General features: G+C 38.1%; 1 long non-coding RNA gene across 1 annotated transcript in view; it reads right to left on the bottom strand.

Moving 5' to 3' along the window:
• The window catches only part of LOC110126889 (uncharacterized), a 144,575-nt gene that overhangs the window by 108,723 nt on the left and 22,283 nt on the right, over positions 1-13,569 (bottom strand). The window lies entirely within an intron of this gene.

Below are 13,569 nucleotides of genomic sequence, written 5' to 3'. Positions count from 1 at the left end.
TTTATGTGAAATTCCAACTGGAAATAAATACCCTGAATCTAATCATGAGAAAAACAAACCTAAGTGAAGAACATTTGTTAAGATAATTTGCCTGCTTTCTTCAAAACCGTCAATGTCATGAAAGACAAAGAAAGGTTAAGGAACTGTACCATAAAGGAGATTAAAAAGTCATGGCAGGATGTCCCTGGCATCCAGCGGCTGGGACTCCATGCTTCCAGGGCAGGGTGAGAGGGGGAATGGGTTTGGTTCCTGGTCAGGTGTCACACACCACATGGACAAAGAAAAGAAAACAAAAAGACATGGCAGCTAAATGCACTATGTCATCCTAGATTGGATCCTCTACTAAAGAAAGGTGCAGGAAATTTGCTATATAAAGGACATTACGGAACTGACAAAACTGGAATACGGACTGATAAAAAATATTATACCAGTGCTAAACTTCCTGAATTTGATAACTGTATTGTAGCTATATAGTAATTACACATGAGTATGTTAACACTGAAATACATATGTATATCTTATATATATATGTATCTATATCTATATATATATAAAGAGAGAGAATGAGACTGCAAATGTGGCAAAAGGTAAAAAATTAGTAAATCTGAATAAAGGGCTAGGGTATTTCTTTGTACTATTCTTGAAACCTTGAAATATTTGAAAATAAAAGCTTGAAAGCGTACATCAAATCATATTCTTTCCCCTCTCAAATTCTTGTAATGATTTGCTGTCACATTTGAAATTGAATGCAAACCTTTACCCAGATCCTTATGATCTAATTGCTCTGCCTCTATTTTCCACCACTGCCCCCAGGTCACTAGGATTCAGTTACACTTGCCTTCCTGCTTTTCTTCACATACACAAGTTCCACCTTAGGGTCTTCATAACAGTTGCTCCCCCACTATAACCCTTTGCCCTGATCTCCACAAGGCTGACTCCTTTATCTTATTCAAGCATCAATTCACACATGTTCTTTCCCAAACAAATACAAAGTGCCTGATCCCCAACCCAGCCATTTTGCATCTCTTCCCTCTATTTTATTTTTATTATGACAATTATTACTACCCCGTGTCTCATGTTTTCATTTGATTATTGTCTATTCTGCTAAAATGTAAACTCTATGAAGCCTTATTTGTCTATTCTTTGCTATATTTTTAGTGCCTGGAACAGTGGAACACAGCAGACAGGTTATTATATGTTTGCTGAATGAACAGATGTTGCAAAAAAAATCCTTGTGTATACATACTCATGTATATTTTAGTGTAAATTTCTAGAAGTGAAAACTTGGACAAAAGCATGCATGTGAATTTTAAATTGCCAATATCCCTCCAAAATCACTTCACCAATTTACCTTCTCAACAACCCATCAGACTCTAATGTATTCTCACTTTTTAAATTTTTTAGTATGGTAACAAGTATATTCAACTAATAATAATTCACTATGTTTTATATTTATTTCATGCAAATTTCTGTTATCTGTTTTATTACAATAAAAACAATTTTAAAACATTTCAATATCATAGTAATAGAGAATGTGCTTGGAGAAATTCAGCAAGTAAAAGTCAAGAGTGATTACTGGATACAAAAGGTATCCAATGTTATTCATGCATAGGTGAATATATTTTTGCAATTTTTTGACCATGCCAAGGAAAGAGTTGGATGGCAGAGGCCCAAAAATATGTGAAATATTTGAAATTGCTTACATTTAATCATAAAATAGCAAAATCTTAATGCAAACTTTCTAACAGAAGTTTTAAAGGAACTGTCTTCAAAAATGTTTAATTGTTTTAATGTATTTCGTTTATGAGTTTTATGACTTTGCAATAACTTTTCCTGAAATAAAGAAATGTAAGAGTATATTTATTACCAAATTAAAAGTATTTAATTTCTAAGGACTAAAGGACTAAATTTTGTTCCAATGACCTCAACAATGTTAACAGTTCAACAATATTACAACATAATTTTAAGACCCATAAATATCAGTGAGGCTAAAACTCAGAAGCTATATTAACTTCAAGTGAAGATCAAAATGAGAATCTCAATACTTTGGGGTCTAATCATTCTTCAACTAGATGAAGGGCAACTGTCTTCTTCCACAAGGGTGGTGAAGCTTGCCTTTGTTTTTGTTTTGTGTGTTTTAGGTTCTGTACTTGATTAATTCCATGGCCACAAATGATATATTTGTTAAAAAAAAAATTACAGTGGATATTTGAACTCAACAAGCTCTCTTTAATTTTCTGCAGTTCTTATAAAATCTTCAAGAAGAAAGCAATAATTAGACTGGCACCCCTGTGACTACTCAGTGAAAAGAAAAATAAAAAGTTTTGCTAGAAGGAAACCCATGAGGGAAGAAAATTCAACCATCTGGTACCAACATTTAGGCTGCAGGATTTTGTCTTAAAAGTCAGTCAGAACCCATTGGTTCCACTCCAGAAATACAAAAAAGGAATTCAAGGATCAGTTATCAGCATCATTTCTCAGTTTGCTGGCAGTACTAGAATTCTAATAAAGTGGTTCAAAAGTTCCTTGAACAAATTCCTCAGCTAATACATCTGAATGACTCCCTCTACAGTTGCTAACAATTGCTGAACATACAAAACAACCCAAGTCCTCTGAAAAATATTTTCCCTTTAAATATTCATACATACACAAACACACAAACATGTCATATATGATGATTTAGGAAAGTCATGCTTCTGTTGTTACAAACTGCAAACTCAATTTACTGAGGGTTTACTATGTACCATGTTCTACTGATACATTGAGGGCTTTACATACTGCCTACTTCATCCACAGAAACTCTGCGAAATAAGCATTATTTTCTCCCATTTTACAGTCAAGAAATTAATGCTAAGAGACAAATATGATTCGCTCAAGGTCACATGGATAATATGTAGTTGATCTAGACCCTGACCCACTACTACAGGTTAGCTGTTCTCCCCTCATGGACACAAACCTGAACAAACAGGGAGAAGCTGTCAAGTCAGCAGAAAATGAAAGGGAAATTAGCCTTATTTCCATGGCTTCCACACAGAAAGAGGTACTTCCACCATGATACTCTTTGCCATAAACCACCCATGCTCAGCCTTGATCAGTGTGAATTAGAGGTGTGAGTCTCATAAAAAAGAGCAGATACCAAAAATCAATGAAGATACGCGTATATTTTGGAAAAGTCATCAAAGAGATTCTGATACCCTGGGATCCTGACCCAAAGCTGAGAATCGTTGAAGAAATGTTAGAAGACTAGAGAATTTTCTTCCACCTATTTTCTGCATCTTAGACAGCTAGGTATGGCTCATTTGCTGCAACTTTTCATCATTTGGGGCTTCCCTCATAGCTCAGTTGGTAAAGAATCCACCTGCAATGCAGGAGACCCCAGTTTGATTCCTGGGTCAGAAAGATCCACTGGAGAAGGGATAGGCTACCCATTACAGTATTCTCGGGTTTCCCTTGTGACTCAGCTGGTAAAGAATCTGCTACAATGCAGGAGACCTGGGTTTGATCCCTGGGTTGTGAAGATCCCCTGGAGAAGGGAAAGGCTACCCACTCCAGTATTCTGACCTGGAGAATTCCATGCACACAGCCCATGGGGTCACAAAGAGTCTGACACCACTGAGAGACTTTCACTTTGACTTCATCATTTGAGTCCAAACTCTATTTTAACTGGCTGAAATTTCCCAAACTGCATGGCTTATGCTTAGGATTAGTTTCAGACCCAATTCTGTTTTGTTCTTTTTACTTCTTTTTGGCCATTTCATTCCATTATGAGCTTATTTTTAGTGCCATCACCTTTTCATTGAAATTCATATATATGCACATATACATACACACAAAGATATACATAATTCTACATATATTCAAAAGAATATACGTAAGTTTTAAGCAAAATAAGATAAAGATCTCCCTGTATGACTGACAAAAACAGAACATGGCTAAAAACTTGTACCTACTTATTATGTGTGCTCTCGCTATGGTGGAATGTGCAGAAGTGCACAGAATATACCTAGCAGTATCTTCTGATTTCCATGCTAGTGAGTTCCATTCCTTGTTTTTACTTCCTTTAACCATTTCCTTCAGGCTTGGGTATTCATTATATTTTAATATCTATTTTTATTTATTTATCTGACTGCACTGGGTCTTAGTTGCAGCAGGCAGGATCTTCAATCTTTGTTGCAGCATGCAAACACTTCAGTTGTAGCATGTGGTTTCTAGTTCCCCAACCTGGGGTTGAACTTGGCCCCCTGCATTAGGAGTGTGGAGTCTTAGCCACTGGACCACCAGGGAAGTGCCTGAATATTCATTATTGACTGATGGATTCTATCAGTAGATATTTTAATGAGTAAGACTGACCTGTAATTTTCTTTTCCATATTGAAATTTGGCGGGATTTGATACCAAGGCCAAAGTGGCCTCATAGAATAAATTTTCCGTTCTCTGAAATAATTTGCGCAAGTTTACTTCTTGAAAATTTGGTAGGACTCACCTGTAAAACAATCTGGGTGGAGTTTTCTTCATATGAAAATACTAACTGCTGGTTGAATTTTTTAATAATTTTAGAACTATTGGGGCTTTCCATTCTTTTTGAAACAATTTGTTTCTAGGGTCTATGGAAGAAGTTAATTCTGGAAAACTTAAAACCTATATTTCTTTAAATATTATCTAAACACTCTCACTCTAATTGGGACTCCCAATTAGATATATATTAGATTTCCTCATACATCTACTTCTTTTTCATATTTTCCAATTCCTTTTCTTCCTCTGTTGGGGTTATAATGGCTGTACCATATCTAGTGTTAAACACATTTATTGAGGCTTAAAATTTTAAGCAATGATATTTTCCATTTACAGAAATTCCCTTTTATCTTCAAGTCTACATATTCATTTCTGATAGTCTTCTGTTGCTTACTCATCTTTGCAACTGCTTACATTATTTCTTTAAACATTTGTATTCTATAAGTGACAATTCTGACAGCTTTAAGACTCTCTCTCTCTCTTTAGTCACTAAGTTGTGTCTGACTCTTTTGTGACCCCATGACTGTAGCCTGCCAGGCTCCTCTGTCCATGGGATTCTCCAGGCAATAATACTGGAGTGGGTTGCCATTTCCTTCTTCAGGGGATCCTCCTGACCCAGGAATTGAACCCAGGTCTGCAGATTCTTCACTGCATTGCAGGCAGATTCTTCACTGACTGAGCTGTGACTCTGGAGAGCTAAATCTGTTCACTGTTTCTGCTGCCTCTCATTCATATTGGCTTACCTTCCAATGTGCAAAATGATCTTTAATTGTGAGATGATTGCTTTACCCGCAAACGGAATCATTGAAGATTTCCTCCAGAGACAACTGCTGCTGCTTCTGCTCATACTGTATGTCCCAGGCTCAGATATCTCACACAGCCATTAGGCCAAGGCCCGATATCTTGGTAGCACTGTGGTTTATACTTTTATCTGCCTTGTGCTTTCACTGCCCCTGATCTATTGCTTGCTATATTTGTGGAGAGAGGGTCCTTTGAGACTTCTACTACCTCTTATGAGACCAGACATGCCTTCAAGAGTGTATCCCAGAGAGTCAAACTACCAGAAGCAGAAATCTGACTGTGATGGTTCGCATGGTGTTAACTCAGTTAAGCTGGAACTCTATTACCCCCAAATCCTCTCCTTCTGTGGCTGTGAGTTGAAAGAAACTTGTGTAAGGTTCACAAGGCAGAGTGAAGCAATGGCCATTACCCTCTGAAAGGCGCTGCAGTCAGGCACTGTGACAGAAGTACACAAAGGTGCCGTGCAGGATGGAGCGTGTCCTTGCTCCCTTCTGTTCCATTTCCAGTTCTTCCCACTGCTCACACTGTTGGCCCACAGCAGCCTCACACCTATGACCAGACACATAAATAGTATCAAACAGCTTCCCACAGACCTGCCTGTGAGGGACACCATCACTGTATATGCTTGGCTCCTTTGGTGCCGGACTAGGTAAACCTTTCTCCAACCATGATTCCCCTCCCAGACCATCACCTCCCCAGCGCCTTCTCAACTGCAAAAGATCTAATTCTGATAAAAATCATTTATCCCACAGCATTCATAATGTATCTTCTCCCAAGACTGCATGCTGCCTAATATCCCCTCAAGGATTTTAATCTAGCTTAATCACTGTATAGTCAAAGCTACGGCTTTTCAGTAGTCATGTACGGATGTGAAAGTGGAACCATAAAGAAGGCTGAGTGCCAAAGAGCTGATGTCTTTGAACTGTGGTGCTGGACAAGGCTCTTGAGAGTCCCTTGGACAGCAAGGAGATCAAACCAGTCAATCCTAAGAGAAATCAACCCTGAATATTCATTGGAAGGAGCAATACTGAAGCCAAAGCTCCAATACTTTGGCCACCTGATATGAAGAACTGACTCATTGGAAAAGACTCTGATGCTGGCAAAGACTGAGGGCAGGAAGAGAAGGGGGCCTCAGAGGATGACAAGGTTGGATGGCATCACCAATTCAGTGGACATGAACTTGGGTGAACTCTGGGAGATAGTGAGGGACAGGGAGGCCTGGAGAGCTGCAGTCCACAGGGTTGCAAAGAGTCAGGCACAACTTAGCGACTGAACAACAACAAATCAATTATTTGAGGGGGGAAAAAAAGTCCAGAATATCTATTTGAAGCTTTCATTCAACCCACAAATCTTTACTGTGCCTCTACTACATGCCAGGCACCGTTCCAGTCTCTGAGGACATTAGAGAAAACTGCTTTCAGGGAAAGACAAATACATAAGAATCACTATACTCTGAAATAAATTACAGAACTCAACCCAGACTCAGGTGAGCAGCAGCCAGTTCAGCTGGTTTTGTCAGAGAAGACTTTCAAATGAAGTAACCTTTGAATGGATTCTTAAAGTAGGTTTCTCAAGCTTGAGAAAAATAAAGACTCTTCTTTAAGAGAGTTTGAACTGCTTGTGAGCTGTGTATTGACAATTCTTCACCACTTTTCCCTATCCTAACTCAAAATATCTGTGCAGTAGCACTCTGCACTATATTCAGTTTGTGATTAAGTTTTTTTTTTCAAAGCAATATCATTTGTCATATAAAATTCAAGTTGTTAATTTCAAATTAACTGGTTTGATAGATCTTTATATTAAATTTGTAAATATGTTTTGGTTTTATAAGACTAATAAGCTTATACCTGATTTATGTATATGCATATTTAAGTAACATCATTTAATTAATTCAAGTTGACACTAGTTGCTATAAGAGTTGTTTTCTTTAGCAGAAACCTCTACATTGCTCAGGCTTAAGAACCACAAGGAATCATCTTTAAGTACGTCCCCCCCTTTACCATCCTAACCCTCCTCCCCCAAGAGACAAACATTCATGGAGTCACAGTGATTTAACTTCATGAACCTTTCTTCTTCCCCACTCCATCTTCATTACCTCTACCTTTTCTGAGTCCCCGCAATGGTTTATTATCACAGGATCTATAGCATCAGATGCAAGCTCCTTCACATGGGGTCTCTGCACTGTGTTCTGATTTTCATTTGGTACAAGAGTGCCATTACATATCAACCTGCCACTGTTTTTTCTCATATATACATATGACATATATATATGTATGTATGCATACATACATAAATGTATGACAGCTTATTACAAATGCATGATCCCAACACAACCATCATAAACACACATGCCTTTGTGAGCAATTAAATATAATGGCAAGTTATAAGATGATCAACCTGATGACCTATAATATGTTTACATTTTTTAAAAATTATCAACAAAAAAAACAATGTTTAAATTGTTCTCATGCATAATCCACTCCACCCTGTTGAGTAAGGCCCACACAATGCATGGCACAGTAGCTCTCAACCTAGGCTATATCCTTGAATAAGGGATCTTCAGTTAAAAGTTTTACTAGCCAAAAATATTGCATACTAAGGTAATTATTAGATGTGACTTCACTCCAAAGTAAGAGAATTAACTCAAGAAATTATAAAGGGCAAAAAAGAGCGAGATGTTGTATTAATTTTACTAAGTTTTGACAGTAATTATAAGGAGTTCCAAAAACTCAAAGCTTTCAAAAGGTCTGCTTTCCCCCATTCTCCTCCCGAACTCAAATGGCCAGAGTACAGGAGCTCGTGCCTATCCACCCCTCCCAGCTAACCCCCCTCCCTCCTTGCTCACATACTCCAGCCTCAGTTACCCTAGCAGCACAAGTTCTTTCCTTCATCATCACAAATAATCTGCCTTTCTTTTGCTTAGAAAATTCTTATTCCCTCTGTTCCTTGTTGGTTCTTTCTCATCATCCAATAACCTATCATTTAAAGAGAAGGAAACTCAAGGACTCTTTTGTTTTATTCATTACTAAAAACCATCCCATAACAACAGGGCTATTATGCTGAGCAAATAAAATATGGTCTCAAATATTTCAAGCCATAAAACTTGAAATCTTGCCATTTGCAACGACATGGATGGACCTTGAGGGCATTATGCTAGGTGAAAAAAAGGCACAGACAAATTCTGTTTGACCTCACTTATATGTGGGATCTAAAAAATAAGCAATAAAAAGTCCAAAGTCATAGATACAGAGGTGGAGGATCAGGGGAGGAGGAAACAGTTGAAGGGGGTCAAAATGTACAAACTTACAAGAATAAGTTTATAAAATAAATAAATTCTGGGGATGTAATGTGTCCCATCACTTCATGGCAGATAGATGGGGAAACAGTGGAAACAATGGCTGACTTTATTTTTCTGTGCTCCAAAATCACTGCATATGGTGACTGCAGCCATGAAATTAAAAGATGCTTACTCCTTGGAAGGAAAGTTATGACCAACCTAGATAGTATATTAAAAAACAGAGACATTACTTTGTCAAGAAAAGTCCATCTAGTCAAGGCTATGGTTTCTCCAGTGGTCATGTATGGATATGAGAGCTGGACTATAAAGAAAGCTGAGCACAGAAGAACTGATGCTTTTCAACTGTGGTGTTAGGGAAGACTCTTGAGAGTCCTGTGGACTGCAAGGAGATCCAACCAGTCCATCCTAAAGGAGATCAGTCCTGGGTGTTCATTGGAAGGACTGATGCTGAAGCTGAAACTCCAATACTTTGGCCAACTGATGCAAAGAGCTGACTCATTGGAGAAGACCCTGATGCTGGGAAAGATTGAGGGCAGGAGGAGAAGGGGATGACAGAGGATGAGATGGTTTGATGGCATCACCGACTCAATGGACATGGGTTTGGGTAGACTCCGGGAGTTGGTGATGGACAGGGAGGCCTGGCATGCTGCAGTTCATGGGGTCACAAAGAGTCGGACATGACTGAGCGACTGAACTGAACTGAATGTGACTACAGCATGGTGACGATAGTTGATAACACTGTATTATATAATTGAAAGTTAGTCAGGGAATAGATCTTAAAAATTCTCAACACAGGAAAGAAAATGCAACTATGTGTGATTTTAACTAGACTTATTACAGTGAGCATTTTGTAATATATACATATATTAAATTATAATGCTGTACATCTGAAATTAATGTAATATGTCAGTTATATCTCAATAAAAAATAAATAAAATAAGGTCCTAACTACAGGCATACTTTGTTTTATTATGCATGGCTTTGTGCATTTTGTCGATGTTTTTTACAAGTTGAAGGTTCATGGCAACTCTGAGTTGTTGGATGATGACTAGCATTCTTTAGCAATAAAGCATTTTTTAATTAAGGTATGTATCATCAATGAAAAGACAACCTACAGACTGGGAGAAAATATTTGCAAATGATGCAACTGACAAGGGCTTAATTTCCAAAATAAACAGATAATACAACTCAATAACAAAAAAACAAAAAATCAAAAATAGGCAGAAGATCTACATAGGTATTTCTCCAAAGAAGACATACAGATTGCCAATAGGCACGTGAAAGATACTCAACATCTTTAGAAAAATGCAAATCAAACTATCATGAGGTACCACCTCACACCAGTCAGAATCATCATCGTTATCATACTCAGTTGTGTTCGACTCTTTGCAACCCCATGGACTGTAGCCCACCAGTCAGAATGGCCATCATCAAAAAGTCTACAAATAGTGAGCATTGAAGAGTTCAGGAAGAAAAGGGAACCCTCCTCTACTGTTGGTGGAAATGTAAATTGGTACAGCCACTATAGAAAACAGTAGGGAGGGTCCTTAAAAAGCTAAAGACAATTGTATGATCCTGAAATCCCACTCCTAGGCATATACCCAGACAAAACTATAATTTGAAAAGATACACGCACCCCTAAATTCACAGTAGTACTATTTACAATAGCCAGGACATGGAAACAATCCAAATATCCATCAACAGATGAATGGATAAAGAAAGAAAGACAGCGCTGTCATGTCCAACTCTTGCAATTCCATGAACTAACTGTAGCCTGCCAGGGGGATTCTCCAGGCAAGAATACTGGAGTGGGTTGCCATTTCCTTCTCCAATGGATAAAGAAGATGTGGTAAATATACACAACAGAATATTACTCAGCCATAAAAATGAATGGAATAATGCCCTTTGCAACATGGACGGACCTAGAGATTATCACACTAAGCGAAGTATGTCAGAACAGAAAGACAAATACATATGATATCACTTATATGTAAAATCTAAAATATGACACAAACAAACTTATCTATGAAACAGAAACAAACTCACAAATATAGAGAATAGACCTGTGGTTGCCAAGGAGGAGGGGGTTGGGGGAGGGATGGATTGGGATTTGGGGATCAGCACATGAAGCTATCATATACAAAATAAACAAGGTTCTACTGTATAGCACAGGGAATTATATTCAATATCCTGTGATAAGCCATAATGGAAAAGAAAGTGAAAAGAAATTAACACAACATTGTAAATCAACTATATTTCAATAAAATAAAAAAAATTTAAAGGTATATACTGTCTTTTTAGACATAATTCTATTGCACACTTATTGGACTACAGATAAACATAACTTTTACATACACTGGGAAGCCAAAAAATTAGTGTAACTTTCTTTATTGCAATACTGACTTTACTTGAGTGGCATGGAGATGAATCAGCAATATCTCTGGCTATGCCAGGAGGTCTCATCTCACCAGATTCAACCATGGTTGAGATCTGGGGATCCAGTCTGTAGGACTCGTCAAAAGAGTGTTAAGACATCCAAGTCTAACATTTCTGACCCTGGCACCTCCAGGTCCTACCAGGACACCAACAAACTCCAAAAGATACTGACAAATTCCAACAGACAGTAGATATCACATGGTCAACATAGGCTTCTGAAAGTCTTCCACTGGATTGTTCATAGGTTCAGGCAGTTTATGAACTGGTAAGAGTTCCTCTAACTTACTGTATTGTACCTTCTGGAAACCCTTATTAGGACTAATGGCTAATTGCAGGGGTCAATTAAATACAATTAGAATACTGGGACTAATATCTAATAAACTTATATCTAAAGAAATGTTTCACAAAATGTGATCCCCAACGGCATCAGCATCATCTGAGAATTTGTTAGAAATGCAAATTATGGGGTCCTACCCTCCACACAATGAATCAAAAATTACAGGGATGAGGCTCAACAATATGTATTTAATAAGACTTTCAGGTAATTCTGATGTACAACAAGGTTTAAGAACCACTGATCAAAGGCAGGACTTTCCCGATAGCTCAACTGGTAAAGAATCCACCTGCAATGCAAAAGAGCCCAGTTCGATTCCTGGGTTGGGAAGATCCCCTGGAGAAGGGAGTATTCTTGGGCCACGCCAGTATTCTTGGGCTTCCCTGGTGGTTCAGATAGTAAAGAAGCCGCCCGCAATGCAGGAGACCTGGGTTCAATCCCTGGGTGGGGAAGATCCCCTGGAGGAGGGCATGGCAACCCACTCCAGTATTCTTGCCTGAAAAATCCCCATGGAGAGGGGAGCCTGGCAGGCCCTACTCCGTGGGGTCACAAAGAGTCGGACACAACTGAGCGACCAAGCACAGCACAGATCAAAGGCATCCTGAAAAGACTTTGTCAGCATTACCAAGAAGCAGCACAGTAGTAAACAATCTGGTAGACCACACATCAAAAAATTCCAAGAATATGGCGCACTGATGGAAAAAGTGATCAATAGACACTTCTATGTTTGTTTTCTAAGAACTGGGTGCCAGGAACACATGGAACCACTTAGTTCTCTGGTCTAAGCAGTTGGCCACAATTTGGGTCCAGATCTGGACAGAAGGCAGGGGTATTAAAAAGGTCTAAGAAGCAACCACCAAAAAAAATTCCAGAACACATCAGATTTTAATATTTTATGGTAGAACTGGTCACTCTCATGCTCTGCTGCATATCATGGTACATTGAAAACATATTCATCTGCTCTAAATACATTCCTACCCTGTCTGTAAAAAAAATTTTTACCCCCTAAATAAGGTACACATTTTAAAAGACGTCATTGATGTTTATGAATCTGTGTTTTTCGTAAATGCAAGGGCCATTAACTGCATTCACAGCTGTGGTCTTCCCTCTGCTAGCGCATATTAAGCTGCCAGTAATGCATTCTCTGTGAGGGCCAAGGGGAAAGGCCTCCTTTCATCCCTCTTTATGTAGTGGCTTCCATACGTCCTCAGACTCCAGCAGCACAGGAAATCTGTTCCCTTGGAATTTTGTCAATAAATAACAAACAAAAAGCAAGAAATCACACTCTCCCAGATCACCACCAATATTAATCAAAAAAAGAATGGGTGATGTACATGGCAGAGAAATACAGAACTAACAGTCAAACACACCTAGGGCCCCGATTTTAGAATTCTACACTTAGCTACAAGAATAATCCCTTTCTAGGCTAATTCCAAAAATTATGAAGAATTGGATTCTACAGCTTCAGGCAGCTGTGTACTTAACTGGTGGGGAAAAGGGAAAAGGCAGTGAAATTCACCTTTGGTGCCCCATTACCCTCCCCACTTCTTTTTGTAACCCTCTTCCACCCCCAGGTAAACCTTCTTTGCCACCCACATTCAGTCAGTCAAACAACTCCACTTTTGCAATGTCTCACCCATCACCTTGACCCAAATGTCTAAAGCTGTATAAAAACAGCATTGTCAGATTTCATAAATGTGCAATGATGACTCAAACTGAAAAGAGACAGTGTGTCACAAGGGAAACAGAGTCTGTCAAAGAAACTCATATTAAAATTGGGTAGGTCTCAAATGATAGGTTAGAGTGTTTTATTTTTAGAGCCAACTTTTATATTTTGCACTGTTTCTCAAAAACTAAATTTTAATAAAAAGTACTTCATTATAAAAACCAGAACTAGTATTTTACTATTTTGAATCATTTAGATTTTATATTTGTCACTAATTAAGACAGCTTCTATTTTTAAAGAATTTTAGTTTTTAGACTATTCTGCTTACTCTTAAAATTAAATAGCAAATAATTTTTTGCCCCATAAAGCACTCCATTCTTTTGTCATATCTGAAATACACTAATTTATATGTTTTTTTATGTTCAAATACCAGTCACTTAACAGTTAGTAAAACTGGGTGCGCTGCCTTCATGCTCCCTTCAGCGAAATCATTCTCAACACTGTTTAAACATATATCTTTGAA

The sequence above is a fragment of the Odocoileus virginianus genome, chromosome 16 (genome assembly GCF_023699985.2).
Source record: "Odocoileus virginianus isolate 20LAN1187 ecotype Illinois chromosome 16, Ovbor_1.2, whole genome shotgun sequence".
In the NCBI taxonomy this organism is placed as follows: Eukaryota; Metazoa; Chordata; class Mammalia; order Artiodactyla; family Cervidae; genus Odocoileus; species Odocoileus virginianus.
The sequence above is the reverse complement of the archived record's forward strand: the minus strand, read 5'-3'. Positions and strand labels throughout refer to the sequence as shown.